The sequence below is a fragment of the Vicugna pacos genome, chromosome 2 (assembly GCF_048564905.1).
Source record: "Vicugna pacos chromosome 2, VicPac4, whole genome shotgun sequence".
Lineage (NCBI taxonomy): Eukaryota > Metazoa > Chordata > Mammalia > Artiodactyla > Camelidae > Vicugna > Vicugna pacos.
Genome location: NC_132988.1, coordinates 84,911,201 through 84,937,273, shown reverse-complemented (window position 1 = coordinate 84,937,273; position 26,073 = coordinate 84,911,201). Strand labels below are relative to the sequence as shown.

General features: G+C 44.3%; 1 long non-coding RNA gene across 1 annotated transcript in view; it reads right to left on the bottom strand.

The window, feature by feature from the left end:
* LOC140700293 (uncharacterized) overlaps nt 1-1,522 on the bottom strand; it is a 57,505-nt gene extending 55,983 nt beyond the window's left edge. The window contains exon 1 of the long non-coding RNA XR_012078683.1: nt 1,382-1,522. This is a non-coding gene — a long non-coding RNA (uncharacterized lncRNA). The remainder of the gene's footprint in view (nt 1-1,381) is intronic.
* Between the last annotated feature and the right edge of the window lie 24,551 nt (nt 1,523-26,073).

The following is a 26,073-nucleotide window of genomic DNA, read 5'->3' as shown; positions in this document are numbered from 1 at the left end:
AAACAGATTTATTAGGCCTGTCACCAACAGCCAAATATTTATGTAAGCTCCATGGGTTGAAAAGGTAATTGAAGGAGACTGTTTTAACCACAGCATTGTAAATGTTTAAGGTAACATCCTGTCTCTTTGAAACCATCCCACCTAGCCATATCATCATATTTATAATAAAAAGACAACACGTTCAAAGTGATGCATTATTTCCTGCCGTCTACAGTCAGGCTTCTGTCCTTTTATCACAGCCAAGCAGAAAAAAAGAAATTATTTCAGAGAGATCCTTGTATGCAATACCTGGGAAAAAGTCACTGAAGATGTTATTAGTGGGAGTTGGGAGGGAGAGTGAAAATGTAATTGTTGTGGCAAATCTCAGAGATACTGAGGGTTCAGTTCCAGACAACCACAATAAAGGGAATATCAGAATAAAGCATGTCACACTAGTTTTTGGGTTTCCCAGTGCACATAAAAGTTGTGTTTACACTATACTGCAGTCTATTAAGTGTGGAATAAATAGCATTATGTCTAGAAAAACAATGTACATACCTTAATTTAAAAATACTTTATTGCTGGTTACCATGTTTCCCTTTGTTATTGTAATTTGTGGGGAAGTACTGTTGAGACCACATAAATATCCTGTCAAAGTTGAACTCAATGGTTTTAGCATCTATAGATGATTCTGGGCTGAATTGATTATTTCTATAATGGTTGCAAAATGGTAACTTTTCAACTCTTTTTTCTTTTACCAAATGTTGTTTTAAAATGTAATGTTTTGTAGCAAGTAAGTGCATTCTTTCATATGGCAGATACATCAGAAATAAACTTGTATTATGGCTGTTAAGGTGAAAAAAAAATACTTTATTGCTAAAAATACTAACCATCATCTGACAATACAGGGTTGCCACAAACCTTCAATTTGTTAAAAAAAAAAAAAACCCAAAACCAAAAGAAACATGGTATCTGAGAAGCAGAATAAAGCACAGTGCTAATAAAAAACAAGTTATGCCTTTAACAGGGAATTGTTTTTTAAAAATGTCATTAGATCTTGCTAAGAATACACAGATACATTTAATAGCTGTATTCATTATTCAGTCGATCTATTTTGCTTTAAAAGTGCCTCAATAACTACTCGTAAGGTTTGGTCCCAAGTCTGATCTGATTACCAGAATAAACTGTGTGTGTGTGTGTGTGTGTGTGTGTGTGTGTGTGTGAGACTAGCTGAGTGAATGAGTGAATTCTGGGCTTTACTAAGCTCCAACTGGTCTCATTTGCCTGTGGTCGTATTGGTTTCAGTATCAGACTGTGCTGTATCAGTCAGGACTCTTTCAGTTGCAAGTGAAAGAAACCAAACTCAACTAGCTTAAACCACACAGATCATGTAATGGCTTACAGAATGGAAAGGTCCAGGAGATACACCTTCAGGCTCAGTTGGATTCAGGTGCTCAGAGTTGTTACTAAAATCCTTTGCTCTGCTTTCCTTGGTATTGACTTCACTCTTAGGCAGGCTTTAGCTATTATGGCAGCCAAGATGAGCACCAGCAGCCCCAGATTTTTTTTTTTTTTTACCAGCTTGGCAAACCACAGCAGATATTTGGTCCAGACTGGGATGCGTGGCTCTTCACAACGACCATTGTGACTTCACGTGCCTTCCCTGGGAACCAGGGGTAGTCCATGGGGGGGGCGGGGTCAGCTGAGCTGGAACCCCATTGATTGAAAGAGGGAAAGGGATGATTACTGGGGAAAATATCTGAGTGAAGTAGCAGAAGAAAAAGTTTGGCTGCTGAATGAGTAAACACAATTGTTACCTTTTATAGTTACGCACAATCACAAGAGGCTCATTTTTAGATCCTAAAGAGGACACAAAGATATATGTGCTGAACAAGTATCTAAGAGACCAGCAGCTACCTGCAAAACTGGCAGTCGGTGATATGGCCAAGAAATTAAGAGGATGGGGGAGACCAAAAAACTAATTCATTTGTGGAGAAGTTTACTAAACAGTCATCACTAAGAATCTCGCCAGATCTGCTCAAATTTGCTAGCACCCTAGTGTTAACTAATCTATGGCATAACTATGGATTAAGACAGTTTATCTCAAACATGGGCCCTGTTTCACCCGAGGTGCTTATGAAAATGCAGAATCCTGGTGCCCAGACCTCCTTGCCATGTCATCTGGAAAAGGACATCTGCATTTTCATATACCCTCTAGGCAACTTTTAATAAACTGGCTTACATGGTAAAATCTGGGGATTTTAGACCATAGGGTGCGTGTTTCCATTTAATCCCATTTGATATCTGCTCAGCTGCTTGGTTCGCTGACATCCTGCTGGTGCCACACGCACTAGAAACAATGGCCCCAGGTGTACAATGGCCCCAGGTGTACTGGCGTACAGATGCAGTGTTTTAGATAACAGGGCTAGTAGGGTACATGGCATTATCAGGCCCAGTTCTTCACTCCCAGAGTCACATCCTTGCCTAAACATCACATTCGCAGCGAATACTTCCCCACCTCTTGACTTGGAGTTTGTGTATCTTGCCTTGGCCAATGGAATATGGATGGATGTAACAGGACACAGTTCTCAATCTGGGCCTTAAGAGACCTTCGGTATCTCCACTTGCCCTCTCACGCTTTTGCCAAAGCCCTGAGAGGAGTTTCCCCTGAGGAGCCGCCGCCTTTCCTTCCGGGCCCAAAGCGAACACCTCTGGCGCAGAGCTCCCCAGATGAGTCCAGCTGGACCCGCAGCTTGAAGCAGGGCCTGCCAGACACACCAAGCCTAGAATGAGCCCAGCTCACTGACACACTCATTGCTTTAAGTCACTGAGTTTGGGGTGGTTCCCTCCACAGCATCGTTGTAGTAACACAGCTAACCAATACAGTCAGGGGCTGTAAATATCTTTGGAGGATTGGTTTGATTTATTTGGGGTTGACTCCCTGCCTGAATTGAGGGAAACAATTTGGAGAGTTAAGCAGTGGTAATTTCACGAGGAGGGATCTTTCTGGGGGAGAGGTGGTCCTAGCTTGGTGGGAATCCAGAGGAGATGAAGGTGAAACCTGTGTTCGCTGTCAGTATCACCTTCATAAACAGCAAACATGGAGGACACCCAGCACATGCCCAGCGCTGGGTGGAGACAGCGAGAGGTGTCCGGTAGGGCCAGTGTTCTAGAAAAGCTGTGATCTCCCTGCAGGATCAAACCCAGGTCTCTTTAGAAATTCCATCTGAATTGACTCAGATTGGCCAGATTGTTCTCAGGACACGCTGGTTGAGAAATAAGACCTTTAAAGTGAAAAAATTCTCCCTGATTCTACCCATCATCCTAACAGTTGCACCCAACAAGACTTCATCACAGAAGTCTCCAAGCCCCCGGAGCTGAGTGGATCGACATGGAGTTGGTGAACTTGAGACGTTCTCCCTCACTGCGGTCCCTGGGGTTTGGTGTGCTAGCTCTAATCAAAATCCATTCCCCACCCGATGCCTCTATTATTACTTTCTGGTCGAGACCATCACCCAGGACTAGCTATTTAATTTGCAGGGCTCAGGACAAAATAAAAAATTAGGACCCATTCAAAACTTAGAATTTCACGACAGTGACCACAGAACATTAAACCAGATGTGGACCCTTCTGAGTGTGGGACCCGTCACGACTGCAGAGGAACAGAATCTCACATGCGGGAAGCCGGCCCTGCTGCTGCCTGGAAGGCAGCACCCAGAGCCGATGTCTACATGGATTAGAGGAAGCTCCAGCCAAGGGTCCAATCCTGGGTGAAATCAGAAGACGACCCCCAGACATTCATTCGACAATCACGGTGCCAACCACCTCCAAACTGCCCATCAGGCAGAGTGGTTAATTCGAGGGAGGGCCAGCCCCACAAACAAATCAGCTGCCTCTCACCCTCAGGGCTGGAGGACAAGAGCGGACACAGCAGGGACCCGGAACTGTTCTGCAATCCCAGCGCCTCCACCCCCAGCGCCCGCAGCTGGGCCTTTCCTCACAATCATTCTGAAAATATTTGTGAGCCCCTCAAATGTGCTTCAAGTGCACTCAGACTTGCCCGTGGGTTTGAGCGATCACAGCTGGATCACAGAGGTTGCACAAGAGGAGCTGCACGTGGGGTCCTGTCCAGGACTGAGCACAGCCCAGAAACGCTCCAGCCAGACCCCGCCAAGGTAAGACAAGGGCCCCGACGCCCAGCACCTCCAGGGGCTCCCGGCCCACGGCAACTGCTCAGCACATGCAGACATTTGGCAAACAGACCCTCCTTTGAAGTCCAGGCAAAACTGGGAACTCTGCTGCCTGGGAACACGTGGCCATCAGTGGGAGGAAGGGGAGAGTGGAGCCCCAGCCCTCCTCCCCCAAAGTTTCAAAGTTGGCACTTCTTTTCCGGTAGTGTGAGCACTGCTGCTGTCCACGCAGGGCTCAAAGGCTGGTCTACCCCTCTCTCATCCTTAAAAAACTCAACACGATGCTTAAGGCCAAGTTCACAGTGTCCCCTCTACATGCTCCTGATCTCCCTCGATAGAAATAAGGGGAGGATGTGATGGAGGGTAGAGAGAGTCTACATCGGTGGTTCTCAAGGTGAATCTCAGACCAGCAACTTTAGTAAACCGGCACCCAGTTAGAAATGCAAATCCCAGGCCACACCCCATATCTACTACATCAGACACCCCGAAGGCAGGAGCCAGTCATCATTTAACAAGCTCTCCAGATGATTTTGATACTCCACTGATCTAAACAATGAAACTTCATTGCCTGAAACCATCACACCACTCATTTTCAACAGTAAGTATTTTAAAGACAATCACAATGCTACGAGCCAACATTAATTCAGCATTTCTATTTGCCAGGTATGGTGCTAAGTGCTTTTACAAGCATGATTCCCTTCATAAGCCACTCACTGTCGAGTATTTTGTTATAGCAGTCTGAGCTAAAGTAACTGGGGATCTCTAAAATAACGCTGCCAGTCTTTACGGGACACAGTTGGGAGGGAGTGTGTTTGAGGTCAGCATCTGCATCAGACTGACAGGTAGCGTACACGGCAACCGTGCTGGGCTCTGGGCATCTCTGACTGAGTGAGCCGGCACAGAACCACTCTGCAGTGTGACACAACGATAAACAGGGCGTAACTGCAGTCTGCCAGCATCCTCTGCTTAGAGCGACAGCTGACCTTCACCGAGGACTTGCTGTGTGTGGGCTGGGCCCTGTCCTGAACACTTCATGGATTATTAACCCGACTGAACAGGGGAGGAAACTGGAATGTATGTCAGTTACGGCATATCACGTGTGGTCCAGGTTCCACAGCAGGTAACAAGGCACCAGAACTCACACGCAGGCAGTCTGGCTCCCGGGCCCCTGACCACAATGCCGCCTCCTCTTTAATGCAACTTGAAATGGAGTTTGGCTGCAGAGAGAAACGCACCCTCTAGTCCCATCAACAGCAACCAGATATGAAAGAAGCCACCGAAATTCACCTGGCTTGGCCCTCAGCCACAATCCCAGGGAAGATGCTATTTTTTTTCAATAGATGAAATAACCAAGGCTCTTAGGTTAAAAAGAAAAGAAACTTATCCAATAAATGGTGGCTGAACCAACAAGCATTTTTTACATGTGTGGTCAGCTTGGTGGGAGCCTGGTGGACCATAAACTGGAAAAGCCCAGGTGGTGTGGTGGGGCCTCCTCTCTGTGAGCCTGGCCCCACCATGCAGAACTCCTGGGGCCTGGCACACCACTTGTTTGCTGGTGGTTGTGCTAACGGGCTGGCCTGGTCCAGCAGGCAGCTGGGAGCCTCTCCTACACACCTCCAGCCCCTTTCCTGGCTCCATGCAGCAGCGCACAAGGAGGCTGCCAACATCCCATCTGACATCCACTGCAAGCAAGAAGAGCTTTAGAGAAGTGGCCCTTGGGCAGGGTTATGGGGACTCCTGCAGAGAGGAGTGAACCAAAGGGCCAGCTCTCAGCAGGACTTGGTGGGGACAGCCTGTGAGCCTGGTTCTTCTCTTGTTGAGCACGAAGTGAAGAGGCTGATGGGGACTCCATGGTGGGGAACTTCAAGCAATCCACAACCTATGTTCCCTGAAATTCAGGGAGACTGATATTCTCACCTAAAATGTCTAAAAGCCAGTGTGGGACGGAGTAGCAGCTTGCCTGAGAAAGGTCAATGCTTGCTGAGTTTGGGATGGGGCGGGCAAGGATGCATGATTGGTATCCAGTCAAATGTGGATCCTGAGGAAGGGAGCTGGTGGTGGGTCATTTCCAAAGGAATCCTGCACAAGAGAGCCTCCCTCCAGAGGGATGAGGTGACCCCAACAGAGAACCAACCAGAAGACAAGAGATGTGGGGAGGAGGCAACTGAAGCCAGTCAAACCAGATACTGCCTTAGGAACATTGGATGTGAAATCCTCAGTGCTGGGGACCCCAGGAACACAAGGAAGAGCAAGCTTTGGAGCACACAGCATGCAGAGGACCCTGATGCTAAATTGCAGTGACAACTTTGCCCTTGTCCTCTAATTCACCCAACCCCATCCTGACCCTTGAGAGCAAAACAACACCTAGAAGTGAGGTCTAGTGAAAAGGGGAGAAGAAAATGACTGTATCCTCATTCACTGCCCCTTGCCTGAGGCAAGCCAGAGCTGCAGGAGGAGAAAACATTCTCATTGGGTGAGAGTTCAGAGCTTAAATACTGGATGAGACTGGACTTTAATATTTGAAATTGACCAAAAAAGTTATGAGATCTGCCTGAGATTTTACCCAAGGGGTATTGAAGAATAATTCAAGTTTTCAAAGTATCTGATGGGAAATGGTGAAAAAGGAAAACGTTGCTTTCTAGTCAGAATTACTGATGTTCAATTCATTCATTTATACATACTCATACACTATATGCACAAAGACACACACACACACATCTCTCTTTGCATATTAATTCATAAGCATAAGGATGTCCAAAAAAGGCAGATTGGTGCTATATGATACTGTATTATAACAGGAGTAATAGGAGTATTGTAAGAGAAAGTCAAATCAATAAAGGGTGAAACAAATGCCAAGAATATGTCTTGGATCCTTGGAGAGACAGCATGACCCTATGTCAAGAACTTGTCATTGAAAACTCAACACATGACAAGTACACAGATTATGGGAAGAGGATAGTACTTGGGAATAGGTACCCAGGCTGAAAACTCAGTGTGGTCAATGCAGGGCCAAGTGTCCATTTCATAGCAGGTGATCAATTATTTCATTTATGTTAGTAGGCACTGTGTGAGCACACACAACGTGCTTGGAACCACCGGGATACATGGGGAATCTTTTCAAATAAGTGTTCCCATCACCTGAGTGGAATTTCTTATACTCTTGACTCATAAAATATAACAGGTTGCCTTCTTTTAAAAGACCCTATCCTTCTTAGAGTAGATATTTTGTATAGTCACAGAACACTAATTTTCTAATAGAATCTCTTTCTTGAGAAGGCAGAAAGATGTGTGTAATACGGTAAAAATCAGTATCATCTACGAAGGAACTGCGGACTAGCAAGTAGGTCCTGGGTTGGGGGCTGTCCTTCACTTTGGTACTCAGGGATCGCCTTAGAGAAATTTTAGCTGCCAGCTCTTAGAACACTTTATACATTTTAGATTAAACATTTTTGATTGCACACAGAGTTTTAGAAGAAAGCCTATTGATTAAACAATGTCTCAATCTTAGCCATAATACTAAACCTTGTGTGTTTAATTTAAGTAGAAAAGAATGATCTCAAGTACAAAGGCTTACGTGAGATGAAGGCTTGTTTATCTCTTATGTAGATGTCCGGAGTGAAGCAGTGGTCTTGGGTGTCAACGGTTCTACTCCACGAGCTCATCCATGCACCAGGCTTGGAATCTCTGCTCTTATCAAATGTGGATTTCATTTCTGGGTCCAAGAGTGCGGCTCCAATGCCACTGTCACCATTTCCCACTGGTTAGGGATGTCCCCCATGGTGACCACATAACTTCCTTTCATGTATCCTTGGCCCAAAAGTGGTCACAAGGCCACAAGTAAGGCTGGATAATATGGTTTGTAGCTAGGCACCAACACACCCATGAAACACAGCAGTTCTGTTACTAAATAAAAAATGAGAGAGTGGATACAGAGAGTGGCAGGGGGACAGAAGTCTCCTCTGTAATTCAGTAATTACTAGAAAGAAATTGAGCCCATAATTTCACTTAACACTGACTGGGTGTTTCCTGTGGGCCAGGATTCTAACTTGGTATAGAGATAACCTTTCCAGAAAAAAAGGCTTTGTTAGTGTGATGCCTTTAAAAGGAAAAAAAATCCCAACATGTTTTAACTAAACTCACAGATAGGGCCAACCCTTATATACTCATTTCCCCGTGGGAAATCACAGCAGAGGCCAACCCTCTCTCTTCTCACCTGGCATCAATTGAATTAAAATATCTTGAACACCCACAGATGACACAGCAAGGGATGAGCTCGTGGTGATGTGAAGTTTGTAATGGCTCTGCTGCTAGATACAACGTTGTGTGACCCTGGAGAAATAACAGACGGGGCCTGGGTTTCTGGTTCATGAATTCCTCCAGCAAACATGCACCTGCTGACTGCTGTGCAGGCTCTGAGCTAGGTCTCTGGTGGTAGCTTCCATCTTCACTTTCTTGGACTCTTCATGATGCTCTACATACCCCAGCCTCTGTGGGCCATAGAGATATGGCTATAATCTCATCACACACACAAAGCAAACAAACCTGGGCGTGGGACTTGTGGCAAGACTGCTAATTATCCTCAGTATCCATTCTCTTGTTCGTTTACTGGAATAGAATCCTCAGTTTTCACTTGGGCATGAGGCTGCCCCTTCCATCCTCCTTGGTTGCTAAGGGTGGCCAAGGCACAAAGTTCTGGCCAATGGTGTGTGAGGGAGAGTGATGTGTGCAACTTCTGAATTACGCCCCGAACAACAGGAGGTGCGCCCTCCCATTCCCTTCCCCAGTTCCTGCTGGTTTGGATGCGAGCAAGATAGTGAGTTTTCTGGTATCACATGGATGGGGGCGCCACCCAAGGATGGCAGAGAAACAGGATGGAAGAAGCCTGGTACCTGTATTTTCTCTTTCTCTATAATAATTCACCCTAAAATGTAGTGGCTTAAGTAACAAGCATTTATAATCTCACTGCTGCTCTGGCTCAGGAATCTGGGCAGGGCTTTGCTGGATCCCTGGCTCAGGGTCTCTCCCAAGGTTGTAACCAAGGTGTTGGCCAGGGCCGCTGTATCTCAGAGCTCAACTGAGGTGAGATCCATCCAAGCTCACTCATGCAGTTGTTAGCAGCTGTCGGGTCCCAGCTGGATGCTGACCTGAGATGTCAGTTCCTGGCTATGGGGGCCTCTCTGGGGGGCAGCTCACAACATGGCAGCTGGCTTCCCCCGGAGTAAGCAAGAGAGAGAGAGAGAGACAGCAGAACGGAAGGCAGTCCTCCTGCAGCCCAGCCTCAGAAGTGACATCCCATCACCTCTGCCGTGTACTGTTTGTTAAGAGGGAGTCACCAGGTCTAGCCTCCACTCAAGGGGAAGTGATTACACAAGGGCATGGAAACCGGGAGGAGAGGATCACTGGGAGCCATCTCAGAGGCTGCCTCCCGTGATCCTGGCACCAGGGAGTCGCCCTCTCCCAGCTGGTCTGTCTGTGCTACAACCATTAGGGGAAGTTAAAGAAGTGCTCATGTTCTTTAAAGCAGAGTGTGCGTTACAGTGGCCACACCTGTATTCTAATCAATAGTACTGAATCTGTTTCATTCCAGGAAACATTATTCCAGTTGGTAAACATTATTTCTGCAGGAGACATTTTCCAGAATAACTGCCCAACTAAACCCTTTTCTCAGAAAATTTCCCCCTTTCTCCACCTCTGCCCTACGTCTCCTTTCTGGGGACTTCTGTGGTCATTTTTGTAATAAATTAACTCCAGTTCTCTCTGGCTTCATCTAATTAAAGAAAGTTTAACCTAAATGTCCATCGACAGATGACGGGATAAAGAAGTTGCAATATATGTGTGTGTGTATATATATATATATATATACACACACACACACATATATTGTATATATGGAATATACAAATATTCCATTGTGTGTGTATATATATACACACATACACACACATATATACACACACAATGGAATATTACTCAGCCATTAAAAAGAATGAAATAATGCCATTTGCAGCAATATGGATGGACCTAGAGATGATCATACAAGTGAAGTAAGTCAGAGAGAAACAAATATCATGTAATATCAGTTATATATAAAACAAATGATACAAATGAATTTATTTACAGAACAGAAAGAGACTCACATAGAAAACAAACTCATAGTTACCAAAGGGGAATGGTGACGGGAGGGATAAATTAGGAGTTTGGGATTAGGAGATACAAATGAGTATATATACAATAGATAAACAACAAGGTCCTACTGTATAGCACAGGGAACTACATTTAATATCTTGTAATAGCCTATAATGAAAAAGAATATGAAAAGGAGCATATACATATGTATAACTGAATCACTTTGCTGTACATCAGAAACTAACACAACATTGTAAATCAACTATACTTCAATTAAAAAGAAAAAAGACGGGTTAAACAGCTGAATTAAGTTGCACCAACTCTGCCCCACAGGCATTTAGAATTGGGATCCAGAGATCCTGGTTGGTGCCTGAGAGAACTGAGCATCATGTGAAGCAAGGATTGGATCTGCATGTACATGGGGAAGTGGAAAGCCAGTTCACAGAGGGAAGGAGGAGGCAGATGTGCAGAGAGACAGCTCAGCTCAGGGCTACCTGTTCCAGGTGCCGCTGAAGCCGTGCTCTCCCCTAACCCCGGGTATGTGTGATGCCTCCATACCACTCCACAGATATGTCCTCACTTCCCCGCCTCCTTTTTTTTTTTCTCATTTAAACCAGTGTGAAGGGTCCTCAGGTCTTTGAAATTAAACAATATCTGACTAATAAAGGCCCTTAGTTTTTTGTGAATTTTCAACACCTAACCTTAACATTATCTGAACCAGCCCACAGCATCCTCATACACTCACTTCCTCCCTGAAAAAAATAATGAAGTCTGGCTGGGAAACACTGGGGTGAGGTCATCTGGGCCCACTGGGAAAGAACTGTGCCACGGAGGACACTGTGTTGACATATGTCTGTGGTTTGATTCCTTACTCTGCTGGAAGTCAGAAGACTATGTTTTAGTGTGTGCAGTGAAATGCCAATGGGGCGACACCCCCACTAAGTGACGAAGGACTAAAGAAGTCACCTTCTCTTGCCTTAACCTTCTGTGCACCCACATGCTGCTTGTCTAGACCAAAACCAAGTTTCTCTGCATTCTTGTTACCGAGTCGTTAGAAAGAGCCCCCCACTCTGCATTCACCCCACACCCTCCCCTGAAGCAGTCAACTTTGCTCCAGGTCATTTAATGGCGGCGCTCTAAGGGGCAGTCCCTGCTCTGCGACAGCATCTCTCTCCACACACCCCCTCAGTGTCCTACTCTTGGTCTGAATTGTTTACTGTGGAATCCAGGCCAGGGTGCTGTGGACGGATTGTATTTCTTTAGTGGAATTCTGCACTCCCCTTCCTAAGTCACACTCTGCATTCCTCTGATGCCTCCCTGAGCTGGAGGGGCGCTCTGCCGCAAAGCTATTGGCTGCACAGCCCAGGGAGGGCTCGTCCCCAGCCTGGTCCTAGCAGCTGACCCTCTTGTGTAGAAGGAGGCAAAGTGGGATGCGGTAAACAGGAAGGCAGCAAGCCTGGCTTGGCCTGGAGAGCAGGAAACATCAGCGACCACGCTCAGCCCTGGACTCAGATCACAACCTTTGGAGCTTGCAACGCCTCCCAGGCTGGTTTGAAGACTGCTCCAGCAGCTTGGAATTGTCAGCGCAGCAGGAAGGATCTGTCCTAAGATGCCACCTCAAGAATTCCAGTTTCTGAGTCTGGTGTGATAGATGGATCAACAGATGGATGAAAGGAGGAGAAGGGGGAGTTGGAGGGAGCAGTGACGGATGAGCCAACTCCTCACCGTCTTATTTTAAACTGCCGCTGACCCCACCCCACCCCGTACTCCCAGCTCCTCCTCACCAGGCTGCACTTCTCTATTTCTGTACCCTCTAACATACTATACTTCTATCATTTATCTTTCCATCCTAGCACATAAGCTCCAGGAGGGCAGGGATCTCTGTTTGTACCCAGATAGCTCCTCTGAGTCAGCACAATGCCTGGTACACAAAAAGTTCTTAAAAAAATACTGAATGAATGAATGGGTTTCCTTCGGGATGCTTGTAACAATATCCTTACTACATGTTTTTTACTGTATTCTCTTCCTGTTCTCCAAATGAGAAATGCCCTCTCCCAACCCTACCAGTCAATCTCATTCAGATTCCAAAGGCCAGCTCCAAGTCCATTTCTGCAAGATGGCAGTGTGGTTAAGAGCCAGGCTTCTGGAGTTCAAATCCCTGTTCTACTGCTTGCTCAATGTGTGACTTTGATTAAGTCACGTCATATCTCTAAGCCTTAATTTCTGTATCTAATGGGGTTACTGTGAAAACGAAATAATATGGTATCTGCAGTATGCTTAAATAACACACCTCTGCTGCTGCTCTCCAGTTAGGCACCTTCTTTCCTCCTTTGAACGCCGATATTACATGGAGTCTCTCTTAAGAACCTGTCACGTTTCCTCCTATATTCTAGTTGTCTTTACACATATAGCATTTTCCTTAAAAGAAGGGTCCTTCTCAACAGACACAAGAAGAGATGCTCAGTATCACTAATCATCAGGGAAACGCAAATCAAAACCACAGTGAGATACCACCTCACACCTGCCAGAGTGGCCATCATCAAAAAGAACACAAATAACAAATGTTGGTGAGGATGTGGAGGACAGGGAACCCTCGTACACTGTGGGTGGGAATGTAAATTGGGGCAGCCACTATGGAAAACAGTACAGTATCGACTGATGGACTGAGTGAAGCACAGTTGATTTACAATGTTTCAAGGGTACCACAAAGTGATTCAGTTGTATGTGTGTGTATGTATGTATGTGTACGTGTGTGTGTGTGTGTGTATATATATATATTTTTTTTTCTTTTCAGGTTCTTTTCTATTATAGATTACTACAAGATATTGAATATTAAAAAAATGAACATAAATACAAAACAGAAACAGACTCATAGACATAGAATACAAACTTGTGGTTGCCGGGGGGAGGGGGGTGGGAAGGGACACATTGGGAGTTCGAAATTTGTAGATACTGACAGGCATATGTAGAATAGATATACAAGATTATACTGTGTAGCACAGGGAAATACATACAAGATCTTGTGGTAGCTCACAGAGAAAAAGAATGTGACAATGAATACATGTATGTGCATGTATAACTGAAAAATTGTGCTCTACACTGGAAAATGACATAACATTGTAAAATGACCATAACTCAATAAAAAATGTTTAAAAACAGATATTGAATATAGTTCCTTGTGCTATATAGTAGGTCCTTGTTGTTTATTTTATATATAATAGTGTGTATCTGTTAATCTCAAATTCCTAATTTATCCCTCCCCCCACCATTTCCTTTTGGTAACTATAAGTTTATTTTCTGTCTATGAGTCTCTTTCTGTTTTGTAAATAAGTTCATTTGTATCATTTTTTTTTAGATTCCATATACAAATGATATCATATGACATTTGTCTTTCTCTATCTGACTTACCTCACTTAGTATGCTAATCTCTAGGTCCAACCATGTTGCTGCAAATGGCGTTATTTCATTCTTTGTTATGGCTGAGTAGTATGCCACTGTACCACACTGCACCACATCTTTTTTACCCAGTCATCTGTCAATGGACATTTAGGTTGTGTCCATGTCTTGGCTACTGTAAACAGTGCTGCTATGAACACTGGGGTGCATGTGTCTTTTAAAATTAGAGTTTTCTCCAGATATATGTCCAGGAGTGGGATTGTCAGATCATATGTCAACTCTATTTTTAGTTTCTTAAGGCACCTCCATACCGTTCTCCATAGTGGCTACATCAGTTGACATTCCCACCAACAGTGCAGGAGGCTTCCCTTTTCTCCACACCCTCTCCAGCATGCAAATAGATACTCTTAAACATCCTCCCTGAATATTTATATATGCAGACTTGAACAAAGAAATATCTAAGCACAGGAGTGAACACTGCTGGGAGGAAGGAGCAGGGGCAAGATCAGTACTCAGAGGCTAGATGAAAGACTGTCCGGAAGGGCTAGGAGGATGGGATACTGTGATGCAGAAACACACGACCAAAGAACCATTCACCCAATACAGGCATTTCACATCATGAACTGCAACTTCATACAAGTTTCTGGGCGAGAGCCCATGAGGAAGAATCAGCCGTCTCCTGGGAATCAGAAGCCCTCTCCTTCAAAAGGAACTGGTGCAGGAGCAGGAGTCGGGTCCAGGCTTGAGGCAGCAATGCCTTGGCTTCTGAAGAAAAGGAGCTGCCCCTTGCTGTTACGGGGATCCCTGGAAAATCACTCGTGATAAACACTGGTGTCTCTGCTAGTCTGGCTTTCATCCCTTCAAAGGGGCAATTAACAGAGCTGGGGAAGCCAAGAAAATGCACTGTGAGTATAAACAGCCTGACAGGACATTTACACAGCAGCAATCGGCGCAGAGCCCGCCTTCCCCGCTGTGGCGGAGGCCAGGAGGGGAGATTTTGAGAGCAAGGTGCCCATCTTTCTTCTTCTTTCTGAGATATGCTTCTTCTGTCAGTTACGAGAGATCCTGGTTGAGTCTTAGGAAAGGATGAGTGACCGGGCAGGATTGCAGTTACAGCAGCAGAGAGAGGGTATTTTACCCCACTCCTAGTCAGGACCATCACAGCCCCTCTGCAGGAGCAGAAGGGAAGTCACAGCCTGTTTTTCCAGCTTTACTGAGGTATAACTGACGATCCCCAGCACCCAGTAACCACCACTCTACTCTCTGCTTCAATGAGTTTAACTGTTTCAGATCTCATGTATAAACGGGATCATGCAGTAATTGCCTGTCTATGTCTGGTTTGTTTCATTTAGCACAATGTCCTCCAGGTTCATCTAGGTTGTTGCAAATGGCAGGACTGGGATTTCCTTTTTTTTTTAAAGCTGAGTAATATTCCTTTATACATGTAACATTTTCTTTCTCCACTCATCCACTGATGGACTTTCGGGTTGTTTCCACATTTCCACATCTCAGCTATCGTGCATAATAATTTGAAATGAGCATGAGAGTGTAGATTAATCATCAGGAAAATGCGAATAAAACCACAATGAGATATCATCTCACATCTGTTAGGATGGCTGTTATCAGAGAGATAACAAGAGTTGGCAAGGATATGGAGAAAAGGGAGCTCTTGTGCACTCCTGGAGGGAATGTAAACTGACATTTTTGAAAGCTGAATAAGCCAACCTGAGTTCATGGTTCTAACCATGGTCAAGATTCAATGACTGGAAACTAGATCCTCTATATCCTCCTGTCCTGTGTGCCAGGCTGGCAGGATCCTTTGCCCTGGAAAACGTTTTTGAAGGTCTCAGAGTACATACCTATGCGCATGTGCCTGAAGGACATGCAGCCTTGAGATCTGACAATGGCTTGGCCATCTACTGACTGTCAGACGGGAGCAAGGGACTAATCTCCTAAGGTTGGCTTTCTCTGTCTCTGAAATGGGAATAAAGTTCATACCTACTTCACTGGGATTGTCCTTAGGAATAATAAAGAAATAAGCACAATTCCAGACTGCCAAATGCCCTCAACGAAGGGAGGTTCCTTTGATGACTATTAAAACAGGAAACCTCTGTTCTGTGGTGGGAGGAAGGGGCCCTCATGTCAGAGAAGGGAGACAAACTAGCTTTAAGAATCCGAGTGGAATGAGTATCTTGAAGTCATGCATCTGGCTTTCCTATTTGAAAAGATGACAATTTTTTAATAGGGGTGGTGGATGGGTTCACTGTGTTGACTGTAGAGTCATATACTTATGTCACAACTTACCAAATGATACACTTACAATGTGTGCAGTTTGTTGCATTTCAGTTGTACCTCAATAAGACAGTTAAAATAAAAATAATGGAAAACTTTTAGAACAGCAATAAAAAGAAGACCACAATAATTATGCTTTTCAGGCAGGTGACCATGTGGGTCAATGAAAACTCCAACATAAACAACATTATTCACACATGATATTCCTTGCGTTTCTTTTTTTTTTTAAACCCTCCCTTCTCTTCCTCTTCAGCTATCCAGATCCTGTACCTTCAAGCCCCACCTGAAGTCCCACCTTCTCTCAGAAGCCTGCACAGGTCACTCCACTTCAATGTAATTTAACCCACCAGAGAATGTCTTAACCCACACACACTCAAATTTCTCAGACAGCATCTGTGACTTCTCATGTGCTCCTGTTCTGTTATTTAAATCATTATTTAACTTCTATGTGTCTGTGATGATGTTAAGATTTTGAAGAATAGGAGAGACACATCTTTTGTGTATTTCAGCACATAAGTGCTTGACAAATATTTTCTTATTGAATGATAAAATTTAGAGTTCTGCCTCCTAAACTTGACTCTGATCACCATGAACTCTAAGGAATGATCCTCAGTCTTCTACTGGATAGGAATTTTATGGTATCAAATACTGCCGGACTGTATTTTGCTTGACAAGGAACTACTGTATAGCACAGGGAACTATATTCAATTTCTTGCAATAACATATAATGAAAAAGAATCTGAAAAGAAAAAATATATATATATGTGTGTATGTATAATCCTTTTGCTGCACACCTGAAATTAACATTGTTAATCAACAGCATTTCAATAAAAAAATTTTTAAATATATACGTATTGCTTGACTAAATACGCCATCGGCTCGGTTTTGACTGTTTATTATTTGTTTTCATACAAGGAATCTGTTTTAACTGTATTGGCTGTATTCATCTATAATGGCTTTTCACACAAAACTAATGGCTCTCCGAGTTGAACCGTCCCCCCACCAACTCCTGCAAAGAAGCCTAATTAGATTGCAGCAGAGTTTCAGATACTTATTCCAGGCCTTCCTCATGTGAGCAGCATAGTTCTAAATGCCAGTCAAGCTTGGGTCACCGAATGCAGGGTGTATAGGAGCAGCTCCCCAATGACACGCAAGTGGCAGCCCTGATCCTATTCCATTATCCTAAGCCCTTTCATTTTCTGTTTGTTTGTTTTGAGCTCTCCTGGAAGTCTAATGGAGTCAGACACCACATCTCCCAGAAAAGGAATGACATTTATAACCCCCTTCTGCTCCTGCAAATGGAGGGGTTATCTTGCGATTTCCCCGATCAGCGCTCCCTGGGATCTGAGGCAGCCTCTCAGCCTGGTGCCTTCGGAGTCAGCTCCAAGGCTGGTGGTTCCAGCAATCAGGGAGCCTCAGACCTGAGCATCAGGCCCATGGTTGAGAGTTAGCAGGACAGTTCTAAGTATCTGCTTCCTGTTTCAGAGGGTTGCTGGAAAGTTTCTGAAAACCTGCAGCTTATTTATATCTTTAATGCTGGCTCCTCGCCACGACTCATTTCAGGACTAGATGTAGTTCTGTTTAATATTAGGCCAATCCTCCCAGCCCTGCCACCATCCGAATGAGGAAGGAGGGGCTTCATCATGTTCAGTGCCTGCCAAGGAAGCAAAGTCACTGGGGATGCCACAGGGACGAGCCCTCGGGAAGTGGCGAGGACGGATCTGTTTCTCTTCTGTCTAATGAAAGACAGCAATTTTGGGGGGCGTAGGAACAAAAATATGGGAATATTTAGGAGGAAATACTTTTTCCCCAAAATATCCTTTATGGTTCTATTTTTCCTTTAAATAATAATTCAGAGTTTTTTTAAATTTTATTTGTTTTTAAAATTTTGGGGGGGAAGTAATTAGGTTTTTATTTATTTATTTTTAATGGAGGTACTGGGGATTGAATCCAGGATCTTTTGCACGCTAGGCACACACTCTACCACCAAGCTATAACTTCCCCCCAAATAATTCACTGTTGAATTAATAACTGTTGACATGAGCATCTCCTAAATGGGGATCCATGGTATCAATAGATATTTCTTTTTAAAAATGTAGATGGAGGGTTCCATGATCAAAAAAGTTTGGGGAACAAAGATCTGGAGAATAAGGGTTCTATGATCAACCCCTGAAGCTGGTGAGTAAGCTTGCAGCAGTCATGGGAGAGTGGTGTCTGAGGCAGGTCTGATACAGATCAGGCGGACAGGAGGTGTGTTCCAGGCAAAAGGGATCAACAAATAATAAAATGAAAATGCTCAGAGAGAAAAGAGACCTCTGGCTTGGAGAGTAAGGAGCGAGCTAATTTTTATTGGTGTAATTCCAGGGAAGTTTTCTCCCTTCTCATCGCTTTCAAGAGAGATACTGCAAGTAGCTTGTTGTTTGCCTGTTGTTTGAGCTCACAATTGCACAGGCATGCATGTGTGCGTACACACAATCACACAATCTCTCTCACACACACACACTCTTCTTCCTCGCTGGTAGGAACTTGACTTTATCTAGGTACCCTGCTCCCACGTTGCCAAGGAAAGGAACACCTCATCCTGGTTCCAGAAGATGAATATTGGTTAGCTTAAGCTAATTACAGTAATTTCTTCTCCTTGCCATGGACTGGATGGGCATGATCACATAACACAAATCTGACAAATGGAGCCTGAGGGGTGGTCCTTTTGAGGCTTCTAGAAAGATTTTTCTCCAGAAGAAATAGAGACAGACACATGAAGAAACAGCCCTCTTCTTTGCTAGGTGTGGGTTTTCTGCGTGACACATCAGGAACGACTGCAAGCATCATGCAGCTTGGCGGGGGATGGGGAGAGGCTTGCAGACATGCTGGGAGTGGTAGAAGGGCAGGAAGTGAAATATACGGATCCTTGATAACACAGTCAAATGGCCGAATAGATCCTGAAACCACTCTATCTGTGGACCTGATATTCAGTGAGATAGTGAAGTCCATTCTGCTTGGGACACTTGTAGCTGAGTCTTTGGTTCCTTGCAGTTAGGTGTTTCACAGTAAGAGCGTCTCCCCTGATGGACCACATCTAACAACTTGATCCACTAGGCCACCCACCTAATTCTTTGGCCAAACTCTTCACTTAACTCCACAGAGTGTAAGGTTTGGCCTTCCAGGCTGCCCCTGATCAATGCCTTCCTCCACTCGCCCTGAACCCTCTCCTTTAAGGGTACCCTGGCTCCCACCCTCACCAACTCCAGCCATCTCAGTTTACCTCGTATCTACTGATGGTTCAGAGCACAGGTTTTAGAGTCAGACAGTCCTGAACTTTAACCCTGGCTCTACCATGTTCGTTGTAATCCTCATAAGATAAATTCAGCTTCCCATAACCTCTGTTTCCTCAGCTGTAAAATGGGAAAAATATCTCATTTCATAGGTCTATTTTAAAATTTTTATGAGATGATAATGAAAAGAGCTTAATAATACTTTTCCTGCAGGAAGTGGTCTATAAGTCATAGTCCTAACAATGTTCATATTTTTTTTAATTGAAGTATAGTTGACTTCCAATGCTGTGTTAGTTTCTAGCGTACAGCATAGTGATTCAGTTATACATATATATATTCTTTTTTCACATTCTTTTCAACATAGGTTACAAGTTATTGAATATAGTTCCCCATGCTATATAGTAGGAACTTGCTGTTTTTCTATTCTACGTATAGTAGTTTGTATCTGTTAATCCCAAACTCCCAATTTATCCCTACCCCTCAACCCTCTTCCCTTTGGTAACCACAAGTTTGTTTTCTATGTCTGTGAGTCTGTTTCTGTTTTGTAAATAAGTTCATTGGTGTCATTTTTTTAAGGTTCCACATATAAATGGTATCATGTGATATTTGTCTTTGACTTACTTAACTTAGTATGATAATCTCTAGGTCCATCGATGTTGCTGCAAACTGTTACTAATTATTTTGAATTAAAATTGATAACTGCTTTTGATTGACTGAGGCTACCTGATTCTGATTGGATTGTTCAAATAGCAGTAGGGGGTTGACATTACCAAACGCACTACAGCAGCAAGGAAAGACAGTCATAACGAATGGGTACCTTGTCTCATAATTTGATATTTTAGTAAACATAATTAAATGTTTATTTACTCCCCAAAAGAATCTTTTAAAGTCAGTATTGTTCCTACTTTACTGAAGCAACTGAAGTTAAGAGAGTTTAAGGGCATGCCTTGGCTCACTTAACTTGTGATTAAAATCTAAGTCTTAACAAACCCCTGCAACAATGCTCTTCCCACCACATTGCCTCTTGCATTCGCATCCCTCCAGCCACTGTAGGTGATTGCTCTCAGCTTCTAAAGTTTTGTGACTGACCTGTAGTACCTCCTAGATCAGGTGGTCGCTTTCTGTTTAGAAACTTGCATGTTAATATCCCTCAAAAACAGCCAGTGGCTCTGAGAGTGTTTCTGCGTTGAGGGAGAGCGGGGAGGAGTGGCACAGGCAGGGGAGGGGAGAATTGTGGCTAACAGCCCAGCGTTCTAGCGTCCTCTGTGGAAGACTGGGTTTGCTGCTGCGCTTTGTATAAGCAGCTCCTGTTTCTGGCAATAATTTGTGTATTCACACTACTTCTTAGCCTTTCTTTGTTTACCCAGGGGGTGAGACTCTGTGATAAGGAGTCTCTAATGAGGTTTATGTGACTAGGAGTGGACATGCACTGTTAAAAATGTTTACCACTTACTGAGTGTCAGCAGGGTCCGCTGGGTGGCTGTCAAGAGATGCTCGTTCAAACAGAAAATAACAGAAAAAGAGAGAGAGGAAGGAAAATCTCCATCCCTGGAAAACAGGGATGGGCTAGAAACTAGAGAAGGAAACCTTTTGGAAATTCAACAGCAAAGAAACAGCTTAGTTTAATGGCTTGGGAATCTGTTTTAAAGTCATTTTTACTGGTGTTCTTGCAGATGATAGTCTAAATTGTTCTCACCCAATAACCACCTATGCTTTTTGCTCCTCTTGTGTTATCTTCCTTCTTCTCTAGGGTCTACCACAGTCAGCACACAGTAGGCACTTAAACATGAAGGGCTGAGTTTCTTTGGGTAGTCTGTTGTATTTCGCAGTATTTGAATAGAGACTTGAGGTGATCATCGGTCAGGGGTCTTTAGAAGAGAGGCTCTGATTTTGAGGGAGAGTTGTACTAAATCACTGTTTGAACCCTTGCCAGCTCCAAGATTTAACTGTATAAGCCAACTTATATAGTTGGCTGTTGAGTTATTCCAATGTTCTGTGTATCTGGGGTAGCCATCTCCTGGTATATGTTTTGAGTTCATTCCACTTTTATAAGTTCAGAGTAAGAATATGACCTCTCTGAGATATATTACTCTTTAGGGAAGATCTTGGTTTGGGTCTGGGTTTCACTAGAGGTGAAAATTTGAGTGCAAGTCATTTATTTAGAGGGTGACCATGGGAAGCACTGATGAAGAAGTGAAGAAGTGGGACAGGAAAGGGGAGGAAGCCAATGAAGGGTGCATCTCAGAGCCACTTACCAGGGTGGACAACTGGAATTCAGCCCTGCTGGGGCGCTCCGGGAGACAGTGCAGAGCATGCCTCAGAGTTATCTCAACTGAAGGATCAGGAAGCTGGGGGATTTACCCACCAATAACATCCCCAATCTGTCACTGATTCAAGGGTGATTCCCAGGGGTATTAACTCTGGTATTTCTAGCCTCCCTCGTGCACAAGCTGAGCTTGGTCCTGCAATCAGGTAGAAGGTCTTCAGGAAAAGAGCTGCAGATGTTCACAGCAAGCAGCCTTGGGCATGTAGAGGTGAGCGCCAAGGCAATATGGGCAGAGCACCAACAGTGTGTGCCAGGACGTTACTGTCTTTGTGGTTCCCAACTTCTGATTCTAGGCACTGGTCTTCTTCATGAACTTCAGGAGTGGGGAAGGGAAGATGAAAGCGGGAAGCAGCTTTGTATTCCTCCACCACATCTATTTCCCATGTCGGCTCCGCGACACTGGAGCATCCCTTAGAAGCACATGATGAAAACTACATCTCTCCAAAAGCATTTGTGGATGGAGGTAACTTAGATGATGCATGTGAATTACTGAAATGCTAAGGTGGAGTTCTACATATGCTGTTTTCAAAATGTGTTGTTACAGAATCTCTGAATGGAATATTGCTTCTCTAACACATTAGAATAATGATTTGTGGTACTGTGTGTATGTGTGTGTGTGTGTGTGTGCACTTTTCCCCGACTAGATTAGCTCTTTGAGGATCTAGCACAATGCCGAGTGTACAATGATGCATAAATATTTAGCAAAAAATAAATTATCATTAAGCACCTGATATGAAGTACACATTAGGAAGGAGGCTTGGGTTCTGAGGACAATCTTTACCAACGAAGAAGGCAGGCTCAGCAAAATGAAGAATAAGAGACAGAGAGAAATTTCAGGGAAAATTTCTTTCCCCTGAGAGAAGGCTTACAAAACCCTGAGGGTGATTTCAATTAAAGATGTTGAATTCAACGCATGCCTTAATGTCTTGTCCCTCCTGAAATTCCACTAAAATAACAGTAAAGGATGGGGGGGGCACAAACACATAAAATGAAGAATTCCAGAGAGGCTACAGCAGCAACAACGTTTTGGGAGCAGTAAAGCAGATGCTCTGATTATCTCAAGAGAGATAAATCTTAACGGAGGGCAGTGGAGACAACTGACAGTCATGAACCCACAAAAGCCTTAGGAATCTGGAGGCATCAGGTACTTGTACAAGTTGGGGGAGAGATGAGGCTGAAATAGGTGGTGTTGAATGAAAGTCTGTTTAAGAAGCTCTGAGACCCTTCATATTCCTTCTCTCCCGTGGAGCCTGGTGACAGACTCTCCCTCACCCTAGAAGAAGAAAGAGGGCTGGTCTTTAGAAAAGACAAATCACAGGCTCTGGACTAGAGGACACCAGCCACAGCGAAGGGTGGAGATGGTGTAATAAAAATAGGGGGATTAAATGAATGTTTACTAAGTGTTGAAATGCAGACATTCATCTCCCCTCACTTGGCTCCCAAAACACTGGAAGACAGGTTTTACTCTCCTTGCAGATTAGCAGAGCCTTCTCTCTGGAATGGGATCAACCCATAAGAAAAGACCTAAAGATTCGTTAGAGTTCCTCAGAAAATGGCTCACAGGGCTCACCCTACCATGACGTGTAAGGTCGATAACCCCACTGACTTGGAGGTTCCCATCAGCTTTTGACTGTGAGCATATAGCCAAGCCAGACATATTAGGGGAAAATCTCAATTACAAAAACCAATAAACAGAGGAAAAATAACTTGGAGGCAGAGAAAAGCTAGGAAAAAAACTATAATTAATATCTCTGGGAAAAGGAGATATAGCAACTATGAAACAGAAGCAGGAGACTATTTAAATAAACAATAGTCAGAACAAAGAAGTTTCAGAAATTAAAACAAGATTGTAGAAATATAAAAACTCAAAAAAAAAGGTAGAAAGATAAGGAAAGAACAAAATGAAAAAGAGAAGGAGAACAGGAGAGGACAGCTAAGAAGACAGCCAAGAACTGTTCCAGTGTCTGTAATATCTGAATAAAAGAAGTTCCAGAGAAGATGATATTATCAACACAGCAATTGAAGAAACTGTCCCAGAACTCAAGTTTATATGTTTCCAGAATAAAAGACAATTATTGTGACCTTCAGAACATGTGTCTAGAAGATACTATTGGTGCCTCATCTGGATCCCCTGTATGGGGCCAGCACATCCAACTGCTGGCCACTCAGGGCTCACAGCCCCATTCTCTGGGGAATGGCCCTCGGCCAAGGGGTAGCTGTATCTCCTGGGAGGCTTCACCTGCCATTCCAGCTCCTGCACAGGTGAGCTCACACCAATGACTGATGGGAAGGTTCAAAAGGTCAAGACCCTTTCCCCAAAGGGGGACTGACTCTGGGACAATTTGTGCTGCAGAGCAGCGCTGGGTATCAGGCCAAAGCTAACTTCCAGCCAAAACCACACCCTCAGCTCTTTCCCTAGAACCAACCTCCTTCCCTCATTTACCTGCATCAGATTTCTCAACATTGGAAGCTAAAAGGCAGTGGAGCAATTCCTGAAAAATTCTGAAGGAAAATGGTTCTCAACATAGCAGTCAATGTTGAGTACCCAAGATAAACGAAGAGGAAGCGGAAATCAGAGACATTTTCAGAATTCAAGATCTCCAAAAGTCTACCTCCTTTGCATTCCTTCTCAGAGATACTTTACCAAAACAAGGAAGTAAATCCAGGAAGAGGCAAACACAGAATGCAGGAAATAGGAGACCCAACGAAAAGGAGAGGGAAAGAGAAAGTCCAGGAAAATGAGGAAGGGAGATCCCAAGACGACAGCCGTGAACAGGCCAGGCTCCAGCCAGGACCTCTTCGGAGCATATAAAATTGTAATAGACTATCTACTGCATGTGAAGATACAGAGAGAGTTACACAACTCGGGGACAGCTTAGGAATACGGTAATGACTGCTGCACAGAAAACTAAGCGAATGTAAAAACAAAACCATTATTAACTTTAAGGATAACAGAAATTTATGCTGGGAAGGTAATCATACATGATTCAGGTGTAAATAGAGTTTACATAGTCACCGAGTGCCACATGAGTGCTACATATCAATCTAACCGAAAGGATGAGAAACAGGGGACAGAAATGTCTATGCATGGCAGAGTTGGGTGGGGGGACGGGAAAGAGGGAGAAAGCCTCCTCTTCCACAGTTGGAAGTCAACAGATGACGCTTAACACGGAAAAGTCAAGAAGATGCAGTTGATCTACAGATTTGAAGGTAAAGAAAGGCCAAAGGGGCTGAAAGCAGGGGCTTTGGAGGAGCCATGAATGGATGGGGAGGTACTGCTGTGTCTTCTAAAAGCCTTGGAGAAGCATTTGACTCTTTAAAGGATGTGCAGTATAACTCAGATTTTTTAAAACTACATTAAAAATTAAAACGTCTCCAGGGACCGGCACCAGGGGCCACAGACCAGACTACTGAATAAAACGCCATGAGGAGGGCAGTTTTGATCAGTTGCTGGCATGGAGCCCAGGCTGAGGAAATCTTTTTCTCAAGGGACCCAAGATGCTGAGAGAAAAAGCTGACTCCGGTCCAGAGGGTGGAAGCAGAGTGATGAAGTGGAAAGGGCTAAGAGCATCCTGATCCCAGGGGCAGAGCCGGAGCCTGCTGGAGGGGAGGAAATGAGGAGAGGCCACAGTGGTACGGGCTGCGGCAGGCTGTGAACTCCCATACGGTCACAGGAAGATAAATGCCAAATTCATGTTCCCACTTGCTTGTTTTCAGAACAACAGTCCTCAGCTCCTTCCAAGTCCTGTCAGCTCACTAGGGGAGTCTCAAAGGCGTTTTCACACAGGCTCACAAAGCTGGCGGCTGCGGCCAGCACACCTAGGCCCCTGTGGTCTTCCTTTCTGGCCCCTGGCTCCCCAGCCCAGGTTTGCTGGAAGGCCATCCTGTCACTGAGTCTCACGCAGCACTAAACACGGAGGTCGTGGTCCTACGCTCTCTCACACTGGATTAGATGTCAGCATCCTCTGGACCAGATACCCCAGAGCAATGCTGGTCGTCATGGCAAAAGCTTTGAAGGAGGCTAAAAGTAAAGCATGGATGCAAATCTCAAACCTGATTTCTGAAGGCACCGTTCCTATATTCCTAGGAGATGGTGAAGGAAGTTATCCCAAAGGTAATATATCTGGGAGATCCAGCAGGGGAGGTTCCTGTTTCCTGGGGCCTCCATCGTTCACGAATACTCAGGGGAGGAAGAGACCTGCCCAGCTGACCAATACAGCTTCTCATTTTAAAGAAGACCAGTGGCTAAATAATTCATATATTTTTAATATATGTATAAAAATATATGTGTATTTAAAAGTAATCAAAGGAAAATTCATTGGATCAACCAAAAGAACCACCAGAAGACTCACCTAAATAGTGAATTCCCCTGCTTTCTTTAGAAATTGGGAATCAACTTACCTAAGGGTGATGGACACTCTTACAATGACTTATTCTGAGTCTATGAAGCCAAATGAACCACACAGGCTCAAGCTACTGCTTCCAAGGGCCT